Source organism: Dromiciops gliroides, chromosome 2 (genome assembly GCF_019393635.1).
Source record: "Dromiciops gliroides isolate mDroGli1 chromosome 2, mDroGli1.pri, whole genome shotgun sequence".
NCBI classification, from domain to species: Eukaryota; Metazoa; Chordata; class Mammalia; order Microbiotheria; family Microbiotheriidae; genus Dromiciops; species Dromiciops gliroides.
The window spans coordinates 373,865,583-373,890,189 of NC_057862.1; the positions used below are offsets into that span (position 1 = coordinate 373,865,583).

At 39.7% G+C, this 24,607-nt stretch overlaps 1 protein-coding gene across 2 annotated transcripts in view; it reads right to left on the minus strand.

The window, feature by feature from the left end:
• Window positions 1-22,793, minus strand: part of CSNK2A1 (casein kinase 2 alpha 1) — a 60,375-nt gene extending 37,582 nt beyond the window's left edge. Inside the window, exons 1-2 of one of the 2 annotated variants that reach the window (XM_043983157.1) lie at window positions 22,633-22,793; window positions 2,314-2,361 (exon numbers count right to left, since the gene is read on the minus strand). The gene's annotated coding sequence lies outside the window, so the exon portion shown is untranslated. The remainder of the gene's footprint in view (window positions 1-2,313; window positions 2,362-22,632) is intronic. The other variant, XM_043983156.1, reaches the window with a different exon arrangement.
• Window positions 22,794-24,607: the final 1,814 nt, after the last annotated feature.

A 24,607-nucleotide genomic window follows, 5' to 3' on the forward strand; every position in this document is an offset into this window, starting at 1 on the left:
TAGGTGGTGCAGTGGATAGAGTACCACCCCTGAAGTCAGGAGTACCTGAGTTCAAATCTGGCCTCAGACATTTAACACTTACTAGCTGTGTGACCCTGGGAAAGTCACTTAACCCCCCTTGCCCCGCAAAAAAAAAAAAAAAAAAAAAAAAAAAAAGACAGACCAATTCTAAATGGTTACCCTTCATTAGGCACTGAGAATTACACCAGGGATTTTTGATCTGCAGCACTGTAGCCCCACAATGCTTAGCATCTTTAGAAGAATGTGTGGAAATAAAATGATGCGAAGGAGAACTAAACACAGTGGGGGAAAGCTAGGAAACAAAGTGTGGGTGGGGGAGGGAGGAAAGAAATATGGAAGAGCACAGAAATTAGAGACAACTAGGATCATAGGACTTAAAGCTCCAAAGGACTCAGACCCCTTGTGGACCAACACCCTGACTTTAAACACAAGAAAACTGAGGCTCAGAGTGTTTAAGTGACTTGGCCCAGGTCACATAGCTAGTACAAGTACAGAATTGGGACAATCAATCCATGTCCTCTGACTCTAGATCCAGTACTGCTTTATCATGTTATAATAAGACCACTAGACCATGTCAGGAGAAAAGGGTTTTAATTTTGACTTTACAACATAATAGTTTTGACCATATTCAAGTCACTGGCTTCTCTAAAAGTCTCAGATTTCTCCTTAGTAAAATCCATATGCTTGTTATTCTAATCTTGAAGGCTTATAATAAAGATGTAATTAGATAACGAACATAAATTGTCTTGTAACCACAAAGGTATTATTCAAACACAGCAAAATTATTTTATAACTAAATACTATTTTAAAAGATTTATAATGCTGTTGTGGGAAAGAGTATAATTTTTTTAACCAGAAGATCACTGTTTGAATCTTAACTGTACCACTTACTACCTGTCTGATCTTAGTCAAGTTCCCTCCCCTCTCTGGGCCTCAGTTTCCTTATCTGTAATGAGAATGCTGACCTAGATGAACTAACCAATAAGCATTTTTAAAGCACTTAATGTATGTCAACCATTGTACTAGGCACTGGGGGACAGGAAGAAAAAAAAAACACCACAAAATAGTCCCTGATTTCATGGAGTTTATGGTTGTTGTTTTGCCCTTCTTTTTTAATTTTTGTGGGGCAATGAGGGTTAAGTGACTTGCCCAAGGTCACACAGCTGGTCATTGTCAAGTGTCTGAGGCTGAATTGAACTCAGGTCCTCCTGAATCCAAGGCCAGTGCTTTATCCACTGTGCCACCTATCTGCCCTCTTGCCCTTCGTTCTTGAAGAGGACCATGACATTGGGAGGTGATACCATGACTTACAGTAAATTGGATTTAAGGGAGGGAGGGCTGTGCAAAGTCACCAGCCTCACTCTCTTCCAGAGCCATCTAGATCCAGTGGCAAGTGGCCCTGGATGTTTAAGACAATTGGGGTTAAGTGACTTTCCCAGGGTGACAAAGCTAGTAACATGGAGTTTATACTCTATCAGGGAAGATGTACGCATTTAAGTATATACAGAATACAAAGTAGTTTAGGGAGAGAGGGCACTAGCAGTTGTGGAAAATCAGGAAAGGCAAAATGTAGGAAATGTGCTTATACCAAGTCCTGCAGGGAAAAAAGGATTCTATAAGGCACAGGTGAAAAAGAGTGGATTCCAGGAATGGAAGACGGCCAGTATAAAGGCACTGAGACTATATACAGTGTCATATGAGGAACATAAAGAAGCCACTATAGGGGCAGCTAGGTGGTGCAGTGGATAAAGCACCTCCTGGATTCAGGAGGACCTGAGTTCAAATGTGACCTCATACACGTGACACTTACTAGCTGTGTGACCCTGGGCAAGTCACTTAACCCCCACTGCCCCAAAAACAAAAAGAACAAAAACAAAAAAAGAAGCCACTATAGCTGAACCATAAAGTATACAAAGAGTATAACATAATAAATTGGTTGAGGACATGTTGTAAAGAAAGGAGTTTATACTTGACCTTAAAGGCAAGAGAGAGCCACTTACTAAGTAACAGGGTGACATGCCTAGATCTGTGATTAAGGTGAATCACTTTGGCAGCTGGGTAGAAGATGCTATTGAGGGGAAAGAGACCCTAAGCAGAGAGGCTCAAATAGGAGGCCATTCTGAACTGGTATAATTAGCTCTAAATCGGGGATCCTATTTATGAATATATACCTGCCTACACAAATTAAAAGGAAAAGATCATAAGATGTCAGAGCCAGAAGGGAGCTCAGGGGCCATCTAGTAGTTAGCTATGACCTTGGAGGGTAGGGATGGAAGGAGATTGGAAAGGTACCTGTAAAGAGGCATGGTGGAGAAGGAAGTCTGGAGTCAGGAGTGGAGCCTGAAGAAGAATGAACATGATTAGTATGGGCACTTTTCCTTAAAATGGAGGTTCTAGGGAAAACTGACCAATTAGAGGAAAGGGTGACAGGGATGGAAGGATTGTCCAAAGGTAAGAAGGGGATGGGAATAAAGGGACAGGTTTTTGGGACAGAGTTCTCTCCCAATTCTCCTATCTGCTTCTCTCCTGTGTGACCACTCCTTAGTATCCTTTGCTGAATCGTCCTCTAAGTCACGCCCACTAATTGTAGGTGTCTAAAAGTACCAATCAAACCACTCCTCAATCCTCTTTGCTGGATCTTCATGTAAATCACACCCACTTATTGTTGGTTGTCCAACAGGGCTCTGTCCTGGGCCCTTTTCTTATCCTATACTAAGTCACTTGTGATCTCATCAGCTCCAATGGATTTGATTACCATCTCTTTTGAGATGACTCTCAAATCTACCTACCCTGCCCTAATCTCTCTGCTAACCTCTAAATCTTGCATCCCTGACCATCTTTCAGATACACTGAACTGGATGTTCCGTAGACATCTTAAACTTGACATGTCAATATCTTTCCCCCTATATACCAACTCTCCCCTTCAACTTCCCTATTAGTGTCCACTTTGAAACCCAGGTATCATCCTTGATTCAATTCTATCCCCCTTCCCCCATTCCATATCTAATTTGTTGCCAAGATGTGTTGAATTCAACTTTGAAATCTCTCTCAAATATGTCCCCTTCACTCCTGATACTGACATATGTATGCTTCAACCTCTGAAGTAGTCTGCTGGTGGGTCTTCCTGCCTCAGGTTTCTCCTTACTCCAATCCACCCTCCATTCAGTCACCAAAGTGATTTTCCTAAAGTGTAGGTTCAATCCCCCACACCACCTTTCCAGTCTTCTTAAACCTTACTCATCATCAGGATACAGTCTTTGATCCAGGGAAAATGGCCTTCTTGCTAACCCACGAATAAGACATTCTCTCACTTGCTTCCAGGTATTTTCTCTGGCTGTTCCCCATGCCTGGAATATTCTCCCTCCTCATCTCAGCCTACTGGTTGCTCTGGTATCCTTTGAGGACCAATTAAAATCCCATCTTCTACAGTAACCTGTTCCCCAATTCCTCTTAATTCTAATGCCTTCCCCCATTTTTAATTATTTCCTATTTTTCCTGAACATATTTGTTTACCTGTTTCCCCCATTAGATTGTGAGTTCCTTGAGATCAGAGGCTGTCTTTTGAATCTTTTTGTATGCCCCAGTCCCCCCTTTGCACAATATCTGGTACACAGTTCCAACTTCACTATCACTGTCCAGGTTAGCACCATTCTCCTAGTAGCCCAGGCTTACAACCTCAATGTCATTCTTGACCCCTCATTTGTACTTATTTCACATATGCAACCTGTTGCCAAAGTCACCTCCACAACATCTTTCCTAGAAGTCTCCTTTTCTTCCCTTATACAGTCACCACACTGATGTGGCCCTTGTCATTTCATGCCTGGCCCACTACCATAGCCTTCTGGTTCATCTTCCTTTCCTGAAACAAGTCCCTCTCATTCCAGTTCATCCTCCAATCAGCTATCAGAAATCTTCCTGAAGCACAGGTCTGACCATGTCACAACTTTCCTACTCTATTTTCAATAGATCTCACTACTTCCATTTTATAGTTTCCACAACTGTAATATAACAATATGTAATAATAGCACCTACTTCCCAGGGTTGTTGTTAGGATCAAACGAAATTTCTGTAAAAAGCACTTTGCAGAGTGTCTGCCTTTCCAAGATCAAATATAAAATTTTGACATTTAAAACCCTTCACACCCTGACCCCTTCCTGTTGTCCCTTGCCAGTGTTATACTTGTGATGGGGACACTGGATTTTTTGCTATTCCTCTCACATGACATTTCATCTTCTGACACCACTGAAATCACCTATTCTAAAACTCCTTATTTCACAATAGGAAATGAGCCTGAAGAGGTTCTACGGGAACACAATGGGGCTACAATGTCCTTCCTTAAAACACCTAACACAAATGACTAAAAAAGTCATTCCCCAATTATGGGGATTCAAACTGGACCTGTGATTTCACTGATATAGGAAATTGTGATATGAGAAAACTCACTCCAGCTAAGTAGGTCAGCACCATCACAACTTAAAGTCTTAAATTTGCCTAGAGCACTTGAGGGGGTGAAGGGATGTGCCAGTATGTGTCAGAGGCAAGAACTGAACCCTAGTCTTCCTGACTAGAACAACAGTTCTCCATCAAGGACACAAGGACTGTCTTCCAAGTTACGCCACTGTTAAATACTACAATAATTTACATTTTCCCTTTCTTTTCACTTGACATCATGGCTCCCTTTGTTAGACAAGAAGCTACTAGTGATGTTAAACTCCAATAACTTAAATTAGACTAATTGTAGGTACGTTTTCGTAACTCAAAGTTACTCATTTAGGTGTGATGGCTAGTTAATAGCTGTGTGACCTGTTTTATCATCTATTTCTAAGGGGTGGGTTGTATTTGAGATTAGAGGCAGAAGATCTGGGTTCCTATTCCAACTCTCCTATATCAGGTACCTGCCTAAGCACACTTCCCTTTCCTTCACATTCTTTCATTTAATTCTGCTATAAAATGGAATTAATATTTATACTGCATAACTCATGGGATCATGAGCATTGTTCTTTGTAAACCTTAAAATGGGAACTATTATCTCTATTATATGACTTTTTGAATCCAAGCTCTCTGGACGCCTAACACAAAAAAGATGGCATCCTTTATAAAATAATTCATCACAGGTTTCATGAAGTAGAGAACTGCTTCAGACCACAACATAATACATTCCTCTTGCTAGTAACAGCTAGACTTCTGATTCACAAAGCAATTTCCCCCAACAATGCTCTCTAAGGCGGCAAAGCAGTATCTATTATTCCTGGTGATGGTTTAGAAAACTATTACAGTTTCGGAGGGATAGGAAGTGATTTGTCCTTGGCCATACAGCTTATGGGATTTGAACCCAGGTCTCCTGAACCTGGTTCTAGTGTTTTTTCTACCATGAAGTAATTAAGCACTATAGTATTTATTTAACAAAGCCTTAGAGTACTGACTCCTTGGGCATTGTACAAACAAGCCTTGGTTTTTTAGGTTAAAATTTTAACAGTACTTTACCACCAATCAGTTATAAGAAAAACACTTCACCATTTTCCCCATTAAAAAGTCAGACCATAATCATAAATAAGAGATCATTAATGGGGCTCTGCATGACCTAAAAATGGTATAAAAATGCAAAGTGATGGAGAAAAAACACCACGAAACCCTGTTATTATGCACTGTTTAAAATGGAAGTTTATTGACCTGAATGAAAAATCTATTTCAGCAAAATTTCTTATTGTAGCCTTTCTCTATTCTTTCTTCTATTATTAACAATAGCTGACTAATATATTGATAAAATAAGATTGGATCATTTGACTCAAAAATCTCCAGTGGCTCCCTGTTTCCCCTAGAAAATAACACAAATCATCTGCCTAGAATATTAAAGTTCTCCACATACTTCCTACCTACATTTCTGGTCTTATAGTTATAATCCCCATTACACACTCTCCATTCCAGTTAAACTGTCCTACTAGCTGTTCAGTCCTCTCCTGCCTCACTAAGTTGTAGACCAATTGCTCACCTGCACAGATAAGAGGAATTTCTTTACTAGGAGTTTCTTATATCAAGAAAATCAAGTCTTGTAGATACAGGGCAGGGCTTCTTAAAACTTTTTCCACTGGACCCTTTTGCCAGAGAAATTTTTATGCCACCCTGGGCATATAGGTATATAAAATAGGAACACAAATCAAACATTTACTGCCAAATTTTTCTCTACCCCCACATTCTGTTACATGACCTCATGTGGGGTCAAGAGCCACAGTTTAAGAAGCTGTGATGTAAGGAACCTCTAGGGAAGGAATTTTCCCCATGTAGATCAGCAACTACTCTTACTTCATCAAAAGAGAGAATTTTACCAAATATATATGCTCACATTTCTGTAGCACTTGAGTTTAATTGGGGGGGGGGTGAGGCAATTGGGGTTAAGTGACTTGCCCAAGGTCACACAGCTAGTGTTAAGTGTCTGAGGCCAGATTTGAACTCAGGTCCTCCTGAATCCAGGGCCAGTGCCCTATCCACTGAGCCACCTAGCTACCCCAGCACTTGAGTTTAAAAGTTGCTTTCTTCTTTTTCCCCCCCTTTTCTTGCTGGGCAGTGAGGATTAAATGACTTGCCCAGGGTTACACAGCTAGTAAGTGTCAAATGTCTGAGGCTGGATTTGAACTCAGGTCCCCCTGAATCCAGGGCCAGTGCTTTATCCACTGTGCCAACTAGCTGCCCAAAAGATGCTTTCTTCTTAATAATCTTGTATGGTTACAAAAATATTATCATCATCATCACACTGAACAGGAAGCTGGATTCTGAGCTAAACCAATTCCTTCATTTTACAGGAGAAAACTATGGTTCAGAAAGGGGAAGTGATTTACTGAAAGCCACCCTGGAACTCAAATCCAGGGCTTCTGATTCCAAGTTCAGTTCCACCATACGACCTTTTATTTTTAGCAACTAAAGATAAAATCAAGTTGACTCGGAAAACCCAATTAATGTTTTAGCTGGCTAATTTTCTATTGATATAAATTTAAATTATCAGTGGGTTTTATAGGTCCCTTCAAGCCTTCCCCCTGCCGTTGGTACAGTTATTCTAATGCTAGCTTGCAATGGAATTCTTTTTTTTGGCAATGGAATTCTAAATGAACAAACTAGCCAAAACAATTTACCAACTGTAGCCCTAATATTTATAAGGCGAGTTCTATCTAGAAAGCAAGATTAAAAAAAAAATCCATGTATTGTAAATTAACCATTCATGAGGAAGACATTTCTACAGTAAATATATCCATAAATATCCCTGAGGAAAATACAGCTTCTATGAGCAAATAATCCTAAGAACTGGTAAAAGCACTGTTGTTGACAGCTTTCTTACAATTAGACTGTACATTTATAAGACAAATAAACAAGGTAAGGGATGTGTGGGATGGTAGCATAGGATTACAATCTCAAAACCTAGATTCTGGACCCGAGTTTGGCACTCACTAGTTATATTTTCTAGGTAATGTGATATGCCTATAGCAATGGATTAAAGAATTCCAATAAGGGGGTGCTACTTTCTATCTCCGTCCCCCAAGAAAATCATTTATGTTTTCTAGGCCTTAGTTTTCCAAGCCATAAAATTAGAAGGTGGGCTTCATGTTTTTTTAAGGTGCTGTCTAACTAAATTCTACTATCTATAGTTATTCACTTCTGAGTCTTAGTTGGTTCATCTATAAAATGGGGATGATGCTCACATGGAAGGTGGTGAAAAAAACACTCTGTAAACTGTGAAATGCTTTTAAAATCTACAAGTCTATGTTTATCTAACTGCTTACCTAAAAGAAGTTTCAAAGAAGAAAATTTCAGTTTTAAACATGATACTGCTGATAAGAAGTCTCCATATATACCAACATTTTATATTATAGCAGTACTTTTTGTAGTAGCAAAGAACTGGTAACAAAGTAGATGTCTACCATAAGGGAATTGTTACACAAATTGTGATACATGAAATATTATTGTGTTGTATACAAAATGATTACAATATAATGGAAAGAACCACAAAAATCAAATAAATGTTGCAAAATTACAAAGAATAAACATGCTCCCAAAGAGATACATGAGAAGATAGCCTCTCCAACCCCTGCCCCAGTCCTTTGCAGAGGTGGGAAGCCCACAGGTTACAATACATGTATTTTTAAACTTTTTCAACGTATTGGTTGGTTTTGCTGATGGTTTTTTGGGGGGGGGAGGGGGGCTGATTTTTCCCCACTTTTTTTTCCTTTAAAAAGAATTCTTTGTCATGTAGGATGGCTCACTGGATGGGAATGGAGAAAGTCTAGTAATATAAAAAAAGCCACCAATAGATAAATTTACTTTAAAAGAGCAGGGACACAAAAAGCAATGTTCTTAGGTCTCTGAAATAATGCAAGTTTGACTTTTAGTTAACATTACTCTGTTTCTGTATTTTAAAGAAAACCTTGGTGCAGTTAAGTGGTGCAGTGGGATAAAGCACCAACCCTGGATTCAGGAAGACCTGAGCTCAAATCTGGCCTCAGACACTTGACACTTAATATGTGTGACTTTGGGCAAGTCACTTAACCCTCATTGCGGGTTTGAAATTATAACAACAAAGAATTATTTCTTTTCAGAGGTGGGGCCTCATGAGTGTGAAGCAGTGTACATAATACCAGACTTCTTCAATAATGGCCAATTTCAACAAACTTTTAAAAACAATTACTATAAGAGATGATTTCATTGAAGGGAGTAAGGAGAAAGGAAATGCAGGGTATTATAGATGACAGGAAAACAAAAATATGTTACTAAATTTATCTTAAAAAGGATGGGGGGGGGCAGCTAGGCGGCGCAGTGGATAAAGCACTGGGCTTGGATTCAGGAGGACCTGAGTTCAAATCCAGCCTCAGACACTTAACACTTACTAGCTGTGTGACCCTAGGCAAGTCACTTAACCCCAATTACCTCACTTAAAAAAAAAAAAAAGAATAGGAAAGGGGCAGCTAGGTGGCACAGTGGATAGAGCACCAGCCCTGGAGTCAGGAGGACCTGAGTTCAAATCTGATCTCAGACACTTAACACTTACTAGCTTTGTGACCCTGGGCAAGTCACTTAACCCCAACTGCCTCACTTCAAAAAAAAAAAAAAAAAAGAAAAGAAATGATCTCAATTTCTAATGTGGCTGAATAGGCCAGTAATTTTCCATTCAATCATAGGCTGGTAGATATCAATGTGTCAAAGCCCCTAGAGCAAACCCCTTGTACCTCCCTAGGTCAAAAAGCATACCCACAGAACAACCCAAATGATCCGATCCCCTTCAAACTACTTGATAACTAGGTTGATATTTGGTGACTGAACTCTTATGGAAAGATGATAAGGGGATGAGGTGGAATAATTTGTTAACTTAAGCATTTAAAAATTTGTATTCTCATGATCAAGTATGTATATGACTGATAAGTTTTCTGAGGAATGGGAGGGAAGGGCGGGGGAGAAATAAAACATTTTCTGCACTTTAATTAGATCCCCATTACCAGGATCCAAGTTTGAATGTTAAATGTCAACCTTCACCGAGACTTTTCAAAGATAATCACTGGCACTTTGTAAAAGAAAAAAGATCTTTATTCTTTCTTCCCTAGCAAAGTCTGTCAAAAAGGGGGAATATGTTTTTTTGTAATTTGGGGGGTGGGGTGCTATTTCAGTACCTCTGTAATTTTTTTATTGTCAGTACCTATAATGAACTATTCTGAATAATTAATTTCTTAAGCTTGTATTAGGCATCAACTGTGTGTGGAGCACTGCCCTTGTAGTAGAGAATATACAAAGATTAGGAACCCTCAAGGAGTTTACATTCTAGTTAGGAGATGACAAGCACAGTTATAATACTAGAACACAATTTACATGTTAAATGTGTCAGAGTTGCAAAGTGTTATAAAGGGTCCAAAGGAGACTTGTGAAGGATTCAAGGGAACTTCGTGGGCAAGGAGACATTTGGGTTGGGCTTTAAAGGATGGGTAGAAAATAATAGGTGATGGGGGGGGGGGGGAGAGAGAGAAAGCATTTCAGAAAAAGGCAACAGTAGAACAAAAGCAGAGGTAGAATAGCTCATAGGATGCTTGGAGGCCTGCATTAGAACATTTTTGCTGAAGCATCTGGTGTGTGGATTTGGGAGGGGAGGGTTCGATGTCACACAGCAGGGTAAGATGAAATAGGACTGGAAAGGTAACCAGATTGTGGATGGCACTGAATACTGGGCAAAGGAGAGGGAACTTTCATCAGGAGGCAATAGGGAGCTAAATATTTTCAGCAGTAGCAAATGATACTCTCCTCTGTGATATATTTTGTTGTTGTTGTTAATGGTTAACTGGAAAGATGTGCTTGTAGCACCAAAAATTTGCCACAGACCACATTTGAAGTTTACTGATTTGATCAAGAGCAAAACTGAGAATGCAATCCAGATAAATAATCTGTGCCTTGAACATGCCTGGATAGCCAAATTGCAAATGAGGGAGGTGAAGATTGGGAGATTTAAGGAGAAAGCCATTTGATCTGACTTGGAACAGGCTATTTTGAGGAGTGTGTGTATGGCAGTGATGATGGTAGTGGGAATCATGACTGAATAGAAACATGGAAATGTCAGTCAAGATTGTTTAGGAAGCTTGCCAACACCTAGTGTGACTGAACAGGTCTTTACATGCCTCTCTGATTACCAGAAATATATGTGTTTTCAGTAACTATCTTTGTCTCTAATCCAATGGGGGGGGGGGGGGAAGCACACCTGAGATCTGGCATGTTTAGGAGGAGGAAAAGAGAGTTCAGGAGCAAGAGCTAATGTACCCAGATACTGGAATAATAAGTACTATCATTTAGAGATTCAGGGCTATGATAATAGTGAGGCAAAACACTTACCCCTGCTCAACCAAATTAGAAATGGTGATTTTCAGAAACAGCACAGTAAGAAACACTCAAGGAAAAAGGGTCTCCAAGAGTTCATTCAAGGAAGCAGCTAACACTGCAGAGGTTCAAGGGCCCATAGCCTTGGATGGTAATCCTCACTACTAATACTGTAGGGGCTTTGAGATTAACTCTACCCAAAATTATCAATCCCTTTTACAGCAATGCTTAACTACTAATGTACTAACTATCCTCTATAATGTTAGTGAATCTCTGAATTATGCATCTACAAGATAATTCTGGAGTCTTTTTTTTTTTTGAGAATACAATCTCCAAGGGGTTTTTATTTACAACCCTAAAATAGAAAGATATATTAGTAGGAACAGTATGGTTCAATCTGAATTCAGATTCACAGTTCTTTTTTCTGGATGTGGAGAATATTTTCCATCATGAGTCCTTTGGAACTGTCTTAGATCATTGTATTGCTGAGAAGAGCTGCCTATCATAGTTGATCATCACCCAACGTTGCTATTACTGTGTATGATGTTCTCCTGGTTCTATTCACTTCACTCAGCATCCGTCTACTTAAGTCTTTCTAGGTTTTTCTGAAATATGCTTGCTCATCATTTCTTATAGCATAACAGTATTCCACTACATTCATATACCACAACTTGTTTAACCATTCCCCAATTGATGGGCATTTCTTTGATTTCCAATTCTTTGTTATCACTAAGAGAACTGCTAAAAATATTTTTGTACACATGGGTCCTTTTTCCCTTTTTTGTGATCTCTTTGGGATACAGATCAAGTAGTGGCATTACTGGATCAGTTCTGGAGTCTTAAGAATTGCTTAATGTTTTCTCCCTAAGCTTCTCTAAAGATTGATAGTCTCGGGGGCAACTAGGTGGAGCGGTGGATAAGCACTAGCCCTGGATTCAGGAGGACCTGAGTTCAAATCCAGCCTCAGACACTTGACACTTACTAGCTGTGTGACCCTGGGCAAGTCACTTAACCCTCATTGCCCCACAAAAACAAAAACAAACAAAAAAGATTGATAGTCTCTTGAGGAATCTTAAAATTGTTAACCACTGATCCACCTTAGCATCTAAATAAGCATAACCTGGAGTCCAACAGCACTAAGTAGTGAAAATCCTTGCAATCTGTTGAAGGAATTTTTTCACACCTATCTTTTCTTGGGTACATACCTGAGAATCATCACACATTATCACATTAACTATTTTTTTTAAGTGAGGCAATTGGGGTTAAGTGACTTGCCCAGGGTCACACAGCTAGTAAGTGTTAAGTGTCTGAGGCCAGATTTGAACTCAGGTACTCCTGACTCCAGGGCTGGTGCTCTATCCACTGCGACACCTAGCTGCCCCACATTAACTTTTAAGCTTAGTCTAGACATAACCACTACTAACTTTTAAGTTTCTTCTGTGGGACATCAAGTTGTAGGCAACAGGAGCAAAAGATTAATTTGGAAGGATAACTAGCCAAAAGGAAAATGTATTAAGGATCTATAAGTCTTTTAGTCAAACACCTTTTCTCTCCCCTTCAATTCCTTATCTCAACAAATTTACTAGAGGGATCTTAGCCCATAATATTTTCACCTCCAAATTTAATATTAATCCTGCACAAAGATGGTCTGTAGTGTACTAGAAAATATATTAGAACTAGAGTCAGACCCAAGTTCTTGCGTAGCTCTAGCTAGGAAACTGGATAAAATCTTTTTCTAGAAATCATTACATTCCCTTTCAGCTCTAAAAGTTTATGATTAAATACTTTGGGAAAGGCTGGGGAAGGGGAAGAGAAACAGACCTAAATTATTACCAACTCCTATTTAATGGCTGTCAAATGTTTTATTTAAATATTCTACCCTCAAATCTCATCGTTTTTTGTGTGTGTGAAACAATTGGGGTTAAGTGACTTGCCCAGGGTCACACAGCTAGTAAGTGTCAAGTGTCTGAGGCCAGATTTGAACTCAGGTACTCCTGACTCCAGGGCCGGCGCTCTATCCACTGGGCCACCTAGCCACCCCAAATTTCATTATTTTGGGTTACTTTATGACTAGGTCAAAAAACAAAACAAAATTTTAAAGTTAATTAGATAAAAGCCAATAGTTCTGCCTACTCTCCCCACTACTATTTGGCATAGTTCTGGAAATGTTAGAAATTTTTTAAAAAGAAAGAAATTAAAGGCATAAAAATAGGTAAAGAGGAGATAAATCTATACTTGCTGATATGGTTTGCTTGGAAAATTCTACCAAAGATACTACTTGAGAACAGATTCAGGAAAGTTGCAAGCAACAAAATAAATCCTCAAAAATCATTATCATTTCTATATAATAACAAAACACAAGAAGCAATAAATAATACAAAGGAAAATCCCAGTCCAAGTAATGTGAAAAGTATAAAGTATCTGGGGATCAAGCTACCAAAGCACACAAGACCTATTTATCAATTCAATTACAAAGTGCTCCTTTAAAAAAATAAAGAACAACTTAAATAGCTGAAGGAATAGTCAGTGCTCATGGCAAGGCCATGCCAACATCATAAAAATGACAATACTATCAAAATTAATTTACATTTTAAATGTATGCCAATCAAATTTTGAAGTGGGTACTTTATAGAGCTTGATAAAGTAACAAAATTCATTTAGAAAGACAAAAATCTAGCATATCAAGAGAAATGGTGAAAGAAGTAGGGATGAAAGAAGAATAACAGTACAACCAGACTATATTATACGGCAGCAATCATCAAAGCCATCTGGTATTGGTTAAAAAGCCAAGAGACAGATCAATGGAACAGACTAGACAAGGAGAATCTGAAATAGAATTCAATAACCTAGTGTTTGATAAAGTGGAAAATGTAAATTACCTAGAAAAAAACTCCTTATGTGATTAAAAAAAAAACTACCAGGAAAGTTGGAAAGCAATTTGACAGAAATTAGGTTTAGACCAACATTTATACCATATACTACAATACATTCTAAATTGATATGCAACATTAATATCTGTGAGATTAGACTATAGAAAAATTAGGAGAACCTTATATTCCTCTCACAGTTATAAGTAGATGTATTCAAATGTATTGTTAATCAACCAGGAGATAGAGGCAACTGGAAAAAAATAAAGCATAATACTTTGATTGAAAATGAAAAGCTTCTTGCCAGACAAAATTAATGCACCTAAGGATAAGAAAAGTACCAGATTTCTCTGATAGGGTTGGTATCCAAGATATATAAACACTTAATGAACATACATAACAATAATAACCATTCCCCAAGAAATAAGTGGTCAAAGGAAATGAACAGTTCTTAAAAGAATTGCAAAGTATTTATGCAAAACTACATCAGTGTTCTAAATCATTAATAGTAAGATCAATGCAAACCAAAATGATCCTGAGATTTCATTTCACACCCTCAAAACTGACAAAAATGATCAAACATGGCAATAATCAATGTTGCAGAGGTTGTCAAATGACAGGCACACTAATACATATTGGTAGTTATGAAATGGTACAACTATTTTGGAAAGCAATTTGAAATTATGTAAATAAAGTGACCAAAATGGCCATACCCTTTGAACCAGAGACTCCATTACTGGACTTATACTTTTAAGGCAGCCATCAATAAAAGAAAGGGCCCAATATATTCCAAAATAGTTATAACAGCATTTTTTGGTGATAGTTAAGAATTGGAAACAAAGTAGATACCCATCAACTGCGGAATGGTTAAACAAATTGTTGTATATGAATGTAATGGAATATTATTGTGCTCTAAGAAATGATGTGTGATGAAAACAGAGAAGCACAGAAAGATTTATATGGATCAATGCAGGATGAAGCAAGCAGAGCCAAGAAAACAATACATACAGTAACAACAATGTAAATAGAAAGAACTATAACCCCCCAATCAAGCAAGATTCAAAATGAAGAAATAGGAGGACACCTCAGCCTCTCCCCACTCCCCAATGGAGGTGGGACGTCCACAATGCTACATACTGCACGTTTTCAGACTTTTTCAATGTATTGATCAGTTGTATTGATTTTTCCCCTTTCTAAAAATACTATTTATAGTTATATGGGATGGCTCTCTGGGAGGATAATTATGTAAGAAATAAAAGATATCAAAAAACAAAAAAGCCAATAGTTCAACTTTCCTCATGAGGGGATAGGAGAATATGAATGGTTATAGTTCCTCTGGCTACCTTAAAACTTCTGCATATTTACATTAAGAAATTACAATTCTGGGGCAGCTAGGTGGCGCAGTGGATTAAGCACCGGCCCTGGATTCAGGAGTACCTGAGTTCAAAACCAGCCTCAGACACTTGACACTTACTAGCTGTGTGTCCCTGGGCAAGTCACTTAACCCCCATTGCCCCGCAAAAAACAAACAACAAAAAAAAAAACAAAAAAAAAGAAATTACAATTCTTACATTTACAGCATTAGAGTTGGAAAGCATCTTTAAAAACCATCTAGTCCAACTCTAGTTTTGAAAGTCAGGTAACTGAGATCCAGAGAAGGGATGTGACTTAACTAAAGTAAAATTACATAAAGATTTGGGGGAGAACTTCAACACAGGTCTCCTAACTCCTAATTGAGAGCTCTTCCCTATTCAGAATTCAGAGCACTATTTCCCTTTTACTTTTTCCCACTTCTTTCTCCAAATAAAGCATATACTATCTTCCCCTCCAAAAGTAGAAAACACAATAGCTGTCCAAATAATAAAACATTAATATTTTCACAATAAAAAATAAGGATTGCGACACAGTCTAAAATGCTGAGAAAGTAGGATAGATCTTTTGAGACCTGACCTCTCAACTTCAATCATCAAATGATGTACTCCCTAGAGCTTTGCTTCTTCACCTCCAATGTAGAAAATTAATGAAGTACTTGGATTGACCAGATGATTTCTATGGTCTCTTCCAACTCTGAATTCTATAACCACAAGAATTTTGTGAAAAATAATTTATACAGCAAAAACTGAACTCTTTCAAAGAAAGTTTTTTTTTAAAAAACAAGAAAATTAAAGGCTATGTTCTAGGTGAAAAAAACTGTGCGCATATACTGACAGCTAGTACAGTGTCTTGCTTAGGATTATTAGGAAGTTAGGTAGCACATCAGATAAGAATGCTAGGCCTAGACTCAGGAAAACCTGAGTTCATTATGGCCTCATACACTTACTAGCTATGTGACCCCTAGAAAAATCACTTAACCTTTTTGCCTCTGTTTCCTCAACTGTAAAATGGGCATAAGCATCTACTTCACACATAGTATTAGTTTCTTCCCTTCCCTAAGATGCTCAACAAATGTTCTTTGAAGACCAAATTTGCAAATTACTTTGGATTTACCTCCCAGTTAATTTATTAAATTACAATGATTACACAGAATTTTACTTTCACAATAAACTCTATCAAACTTTGGAAGCATAAGAAATAATATTTGGAAACCAAGAGTAATCCAAGTTTAACTCAACATAACTGAATATCCTACAAAAGAGTATGTTCCAACCCCTCAGCTTTACACCGATATACCAACATAATCTTAATGTATTGGTAGCATTCCTTGTTAACACCCCCCCATACCCACCCCCTTCTGAAACTCTTCTTCCTGGCTTTCTGGCCCTTCAGTTTGTCTCTAAGTTGTCTTTCCACCTTTACTTGACAATACTTCATTTCATAATAACTAAACTGCTCTTCTCAATGTTTCATCTTAGCCAGTTCTTGCCCTTCTGTCTCCAACACACAATCCCACCCTCTCCCACCTCAACGATACCTACTGAAAATCCTTCTCTTCAAGACCCAGTTCAGATGTCACCTCTCTAGCTGAATGTGATCTTGCTCCCCAGGAATCGCTATTTGGACCTCTCCCTTGCAATGACACAGTTGAGAATTTGTATCAATTTCTTAACAGCAGGGGCTGTGCTTTTAAAAAATCAATCTATTGCAGCATTAAGTTCCATGACTTTCACAAAGCCAGTTTCATGTTTGTTAAATTGAACTAACATCTAACTATGCATCTTCCTATTCAACGTTCAGCTCAAAATTCTCCATATACACCCCTCTCAAAATTGTCTTTAGATTTTTTTTTGGGGGGGGGGGAGGGAGAAATAGAGAAGTATAATAGGCAAGGCTTCTCAGTTTACTTATCTGAACAAGACTAATTGGGCAGCTAAAGTATTATGAAAATCAGTTTTTAAAAAAGAACTGTAAAGCAGATGTTATTTCCACTTATTACATATAGTTATAAAAACAGAGAGCAAGTAATGATAAGACAGGTTCCAGCCCTGGGGAGTTTATGGCTTAAGAGCACTGACAGAGTACAGTAAACAAGAAAGGAGAATGGTGGATCCTCTCAGAGGATAGGGCAGGGAGAAGAGACAAACATTAATGCAGAAATAACTCTATCTCTAGAGACCAAAGCATTTAACCAACCACACGATACATCAGGAACCTCCCGAGTTTTGTTCCTTGAGATCCCATAATATTAGAGAACACTTATCCTGGTACAAGGTCACTCAGGAACATAGAGGTTTTGTTTTTGTTTTCCTTAAACCATGTCAGAGATGAGGTAGTCTAGCCATTTTAAGAGATGCTCAGTCCACCAAAAGAGAAATCTTTTAAGCTGTCCAAAGTGTATTGCCCCAGAAGTACCAGTAACATAGGGCCTCAGTCACTAACAGAAACTGTTTATCAAGAAATCTCATCAAAAAGAGTCCTGTAAATGGAAATGACAATTAAGTCTGAAGATTTGTCTTAATCCTGAATCACCTCCTTTGTCACCACCTGTCTTCACTGATAGCAGCCTCAGTTAAATTAATTAATAAAGGTCATGGAACTTCTAAATTTCAAATTACGAATACCTTTCTGAAATTATACCCACAGGTACACAAAGCAAGTTGATACTGAAACAGAAAACACTTTAGAAAGTTTCCAAGTTTCTTCATTGTAGAAAGAGCCTTAGAAGTCAAGGCTGCAAAGTTGGGCTCAAACCCTACTCACTTTAGGCAAATAATTTCACCTTTTTAGTCTTGATCTATAAAAGGAGAGGGCTGGACCATATGCTCCCTAAGGTCACTCCCAACCCTTGATGTTCTATAGGATAAGAGGATTCATCTAGACCCTAACTACCATGATTTCTCTCACATTAAAAACTAGAAGGGACCTAGAGATCACTTACTCCAACCCTCTCATTTTATAGATGAAGAAACTGAAGATTGTAAAGGTAAAATTACTCACCTTTTGAGCCTGTGCCATTTGATAAATCCTACAATTATAGGTGCAGTAGATAAAAATCGTTCGGGGCAAATCCCTGTGTATTCTGATTTACTAAGCAAATTCATAGAATATTTACATAACAGGATTTTTCTGTAATTTTCCCTTTATTTGAATAATGTGATTCATATTTTAAGAGTCAATTTCTTAATGTTTGAAGATATATAATAGGTATTAAAGTCTCATTACTGGGAAGCTGTTTTAGCAACTAAAAAATACTACTATAAACCTACAAAAAATTTTGAATAGCCTACGAGTGCACATAATTATAATTTCTGAGAATTCATAATACTTACCTTTCTCAACAAACTAAATTTATCTAAGAAAATCTATTAGCAAATCACCAAAACAAGAAAGTTATAAAAACAGACAAATATGTTCAAGAACTCTATTGGTTCTAATAACCCACAATTCTAAAACCAAATACTGAGCATATTTAAAATAAGCTGTTATCCTTACTTCAGAAAAGGCACCAATATTTTCCTTCACAGAGAAATAATATTAACATGGTTGTTTAAAAAAAAAAAAAGCTTGCCCACCATAGCAACAGTTACTAGGTAAGTGTAGGATCCTATGTGTAGGATCCTAAAGAAAGCATTGAAATGCCACTCCTAGCAGCATCTTGTGATACTGTGAATCTTTCACCCTCAAACTTTTTTTTAAAGCCTAACAATCTTTGATATCTAGAACGTGGAAAAATAACTACTCAACAGAGAAATCTGCTAGAATAAAGGGAGAAAAACAATCGTCGTCTATCCATAACGGAGCTCAAATAAATTCTTCCTTTAGTGAGATCTTGTTTTAGAAATCCTGGAGAAATTTCTTCTTTATTTGCAAGTCTAGTTGGCCCACATTTCCCAACATTAGGAAATACAGACAAAGTGATAAAAATGCTTTGTACTTTTGTGGCCTCACCTATCATAAGCATTCAAAAGCAATATTAATTCACTCTAAAAACTCCTATGAAACAAACACAGTAAACAACTTACTCAAGGTCATCCAGGAAACTAATGATAGGCCAGGAACCAAAACCCTACGACTTCTCATTTGAAACTCACTGTCAAAAGATGGCTAAGCACTTATACCATTCTAGGTAAAGTCATATCAGTTAACTTGTGGACTGGTGAGCCCATGTGCATATGCACACATTGCCTTGGGAGCACAGTGCAAATGTGGTAGAAAGCATGTTGGGACTGGGAGTAAAGAAAGTTGGGTTCTAGTCCCCGATCTGTCATTAACTAGCTATGGGACCATGGGCAAGTCTCTCACTCATTTTCTTAAATCTATAAAACAAGGGAACTAAATAAATTATGGTCTGTTAAGTTCTATAATTCCTTGCTTCTATGAATTATAAACAGAGAACCTAACCTCCCTCTTCAATTAACCATGTAAGACAGAAACTCACAAAGAAAGACCCTTAAAGATTATCTAGTGGCAGGGATGTGTAACTGGAGATCATTGAACTAGATTTTTAAAACACTGTTAACTTTATTTCAATTTATTTCCTTTGTAATCCTATGTATTCTATTTTATGAATTTAAAAATCTTTACTCTGAGGAGTCCATAGGCTTCACCAGACTGCCAAAAAGGTCCAACCCACCCCCACCTGATCTAGTAAGATGAGAAAACTGGGGCCTGAAGTGACTTGCTGAAGGTCACAGTGACTTCTGAATCCCATTCCAAATATTCTTTCAGTTACTTCCTCTCCTATAGCCCATTTTACTCAAGCCTGGTCTCCCTCATTTCAGATTCTCCTGCCTTAAAAAACTCATTACTTGTTTTACATTTGATCCTATAGAAGTTGGTTAAACTAAAAGGCATTTCTCCAAATACCAAATACAACATTCTACATAGTTCAGCAGGTCTAAGGGCTGACTTCTAAACCTGGAAATGAAGGTGACAGATAAAAACCACGGGCTTTTAGAAATCCCTAACACTGGGGGCAGCTAGGTGGTGCAGTGGATAAAGCACAGGCCCTGGATTCAGGAGTACCTGAGTTCAAGTCTGGCCTCAGACACTTGACCCTTACTAGCTGCGTGACCCCGGGCAAGTAACTTAACCCCCATTGCCCCGCCAAAAAAAAAAAAAAATCCCTAACCCTGGGATCTCAATGCAAATGATGTGGGTGGAAGGAATAGTAGGACCCTTCGCACAATCTCCAGAGTTTACCACAGTGGAAAATACTATCACTGTTACAGTTTTATTTTCTAAAAAGCATAAGCTTCCAAAAGGTGATGCACTGAACTGTACACCTGATCTTGATGACATATTTCTATTGGGCAACATAAATTAATAAGGACAAAATGACAACATCTAAGTTTTGTGTTAAATATATATAATTTTTTCTAGAAAGTCTATTATGGTAGACAGAATAAGAAAAAACTACCATTTCTGAAAGTTCTATCAAAACAGAACTAAACTTTTATTTTGCCACATGTTGATGGGCTTTCTTTTCACCTTTGAACTGTTGTACAAATATCCAAGAACAGAGACCGTCTCGTGCTACTAAACATTTAAGTGTCAAGAGGAAGTTTTCCCAATGCCTCCCAAGCATCTGTGACCCTGGAACCTCAGAAAAGTAATTCTTTGTTTTTTATAAAGTTATTCCCAACAAACTCTTATTTTTTCCCAGTTCTTATCTACTAAAGACTTTAAGATGACTTCTCAAAGGAATTCATTCTTTAGTTGAAACAAATAAAAAAAGAAAAGGAAGGATATTAAGTTAAATGTTCAAACATGGAGGCAAAAGTGAAAGGATTTATTCTGGAAGGTAGTGGGTAGCAAAAGGGAGAACTAAAAATATCCTTGTGGAGAGACACTTAGTTACCAGCTGTTATCAGCCCCTAAGAAGCAAGACAATCAACCATTGCCCATAAATGAATCCCTTCCTGAACTTTGGGCCTCTTTCACCCCCCACCATCAGTCCTTTACTAAAAGAACCTAAACTAGGAGTATGTGTGACCTTGGGTAAAATTAGCTGCCCTGAGTGTCAATTTCTTCATTTGTAAAAGGGACTGGTCTAGATTATTTCCAACATTTTAAATTCTATAAGTTCAAAATTTTGTTTTTAAGATAACTTCTTCCAGTGTGATTTGACTCTTTTTACTCAGTTGTTTGAACAGAAAACATAACAGGCAATTCGCTTTCCAAGTCAATATTTTACTGCCCATCCCTGCCCCTCCCCCCCAGATGTTTATAAAGCCAAATCACCAAAGTTGGAACAAGGCAAATCAATCCAGGTAAGCTGAATGTGGAATTCTGGAATGGAGAAGAGCAACAGCTACAAGTTCTTGGAGGTGTTTACAAGGACACTGGAGTCCAGGCCAAATTTTAACATTCAACCCCAGGTCAGACTTGCCTGTCAAGTCAACTGACTTGAGAACAAACAGGTCATACAGCAAGTAGAAAAAACATTTAGAAGTCTTGGTTCTTCTCAGGTTCTTGGTCTCCAATTTTATCCAAGTGTGGGCTAAACCTATAATACCTATTAGTCCCATAAAAAAGGAAGCCAATCCCACAGAAAATGCTTCTCATCTTTAATCTTTAGGCCACCTGTTTCTTTCGTCCTTTTCTTTTCTACAAAGCTTTCTTTCCTAAGATGAAGATCTTTTCCAAGAAAGCAACTTCACTTGACTGAACACTGTCCCCAACCACATAAGAGTAGATCCTATACAAGCTCCTCCCTGCTGTCTAAATCCCATCATTTTTCTGGCCAAGAAACTGCTGATCCTGTTCCATCCCCTCCCCCTACACACTCCAGAAAACCTTTACTTAACCCCAATCCTTCACATGTTCATCAGTAACCACCTTTACAACTCTAACCCTCAATATAGTCAGAGGCCACCAGACCTACTCGGATAGACCGCTTCCCCTTATCTTTCCTGGCCTAAACCCAGTCTACAAATCATCTCTCCAACTACAACCCCACCCATCCTTCCCAGTCCCTCCCCACCAGGGTCCCCTATTCTCGACAGACCCCACCCAGAGCCTCCCTCCAACCTAACCCTCTGCCTTCCAGGGGGCAGGAACCCCACCTCAAAGGTCCCTCTAGGAGCCCCCTCCCTCCTCCTCCACCTCCAGCAATACCACTCCCCCGCCCCCCACCTTCCCCGTCAGCCGCCCCTCCCTCCCGCCCCACCCTTGTCTCCTCCCCTTTCCTTCCAGGCTGTCTCCCCCCTCCCAGCCTCTCTACCTCGAGGGGCTCCCCAGCCCCCTCCCACCCCACCCCAACACACTTCCAGATTTCCCCCTTCCCCTTCCTGGAAGGCTGCTCCGCGTCCTCCAGGATGTCCCCGCCCGCAGCCCCGGCTCCTGCTGGCCCCCCGAGAGGCGGCCCCAAAGGCTGCTGCCCCCCCCCCGCCCCGGCTAGAGGTGGGGAGCAGAGTAAAGGCGGCAGGCCTTCTAGGAGCAATTCGGAGAGGTCAGCTGAGGAGCGGACTCTGTTCGCCCAGTACGAACCTACACTCCCAACCCCCCCGACTCGCCCACTCGGCTTTACCTGTGGTGGTGGCGGCGGCGGCGGCGGCCGCTCTCCCCTCTCCTCACACAGACAATATGGCGGCGGCGGAGGAGGAGACACACGGCTGGGCCGCCAGCCGCAGGGACCAGAGCGAGGCTGCAGCCACCGCTGCCGGAAGCGGAACCCCGCCCCTTCCAAGCCGCCCGCCCTCCTGCAGAGAGGCGGGGAGGCGGGGTGGGACCGCTTCCGGCTCCGCCCCTAGTTGAGGCTAAGTGAACGCTGCCATGTTGGGTCATACTATATATTGTTTCGGGGGGGGTGGGGTCCGTGCTCCCAGACTACATGGCGAAACAAGAGAAGTACTCTGGATAAAGCATGAGAAGGAGGTATAGGAAACTATTTTACGTTGTTTTCTTTATAGTCTTCTCTTAACAGCGCCTAAGATGATGATGATCAAGTTAAGTTCCCTCTCTCTCGTCCTCGTCCTTGGTTCGGCCTAAACTAAGATGGATGGAGGTCACTACGGCTTCCTCCTATACTCAAATCAGCTGCGGAAACTCATCTAGGCTGCAACTCCGCCCCCTTAGGAAATAGCATCGCGACCTCTAGAGTTCATGGCAAAGCATTCTGGGAGTTGTAGTCTCCCCGCGCTTCCTTGGGAAGCGTTAAGGTTAGGTTTAGGGTTCATGTGTTGTTCTCTGTTTCAAAACTCCCTGCTCTCTGGGAGAGGGTGCTGAACGTTGTGAGGGTAAAGGTTAGGATGAAGTGACGTGACCCGTCCTGTACTGACGTCACGGTTTGGGGGGCGGGGCGCTGCATTCTCTCCTGACGCCTCCTGGGGTTGTCACTGTGGGGCTGGCAGGTGTGAAGACAAGGAGGCGCTGTTGTCTCCCGAGGGTTATTTAGGGACCTGAGAACTTCTCAGTGGAGCCCCCAGAGTAAAGGTTGGGTTGGGCCAAAGCTGTCAGGGAGAGGAGAGAGGAAGGAAGGATTTAGGGAATTTGATGTTGACTTTTCTCTACTTTCCCACTAATGGGACACACCTTGTCTTGTTCCATTCAGCAAACATTAAACACCACCCATAGGTTGAGCTCTGTGCTGGTTGTTGGGGGGTAGGTTTAGATTGGTCCTGATCCCTGCCCTCATGGAGCTCTTAGTCTAGCACAGGTAGGTAGGTAACATATAAAGTGAATAAATGAAATACCAAGTAAATGGTGGTAAATGGCCCAAATTATAACTCACACTGATACATTATCTCCTGTCTAATATTTCGTGCTACTGCTCTCTCCTGGTTCTCCTACATGTCTGACTTTTCCTTCTGAGTTTTCTTTGCTAGGTCTTCCAAGTCATACAACTGTGGGTGTCTAACTGGATGCCTCATGGACACCTCAAACTCAACAAATCCAAAACAGAGCCCATCTATCTACCTAAACCCTCTTCTTTTCCCAGTTCCTTTTCCAGTTTCCCTATTTCTGTTCAAGCCACTACCATCCTTTCCTTCTCCTCATTTGCACTCATCTGGTAAATCCATTCTGTTGCCAAGTCAGGTCATTTCTATTTTCACATCTTTCCTAGAAAGCCCCTTCTCTCTACTCACATAGCTGCCAATCTTATTGGAGTTGCTGTTGTTTCAGTCATGTCCCTGACTCTTCATGACCCCATTTGGGGTTTTCTTGGCAAAGATACTAGAGTGGTTTGCCATTTCCTTCTCCAGTTCATGTCATAGAAGAGGAAACTGAGGCAAACAGGGTAAAGTGACTTGTCTAGGATCACACAGCTGATGTGTCTGAGGCTAAGTATGAACTCAGGTCTTCCTGATTCCAGGCCTGGTGCTCTATCCATTGCATTATCTAACTGCCTTACCTGCTCTTCATCTCATGGTTGGATAAATGAAATAGCCTTCTGGTTGATTTCCCTACCTCAAAGTCTTTTCTCATTAAAATCCTCTACTCAGATGCCAAAGGGATCTTTCTATGATATAGGTCTATCCATGTTACACAAACCCCTGCCCCCT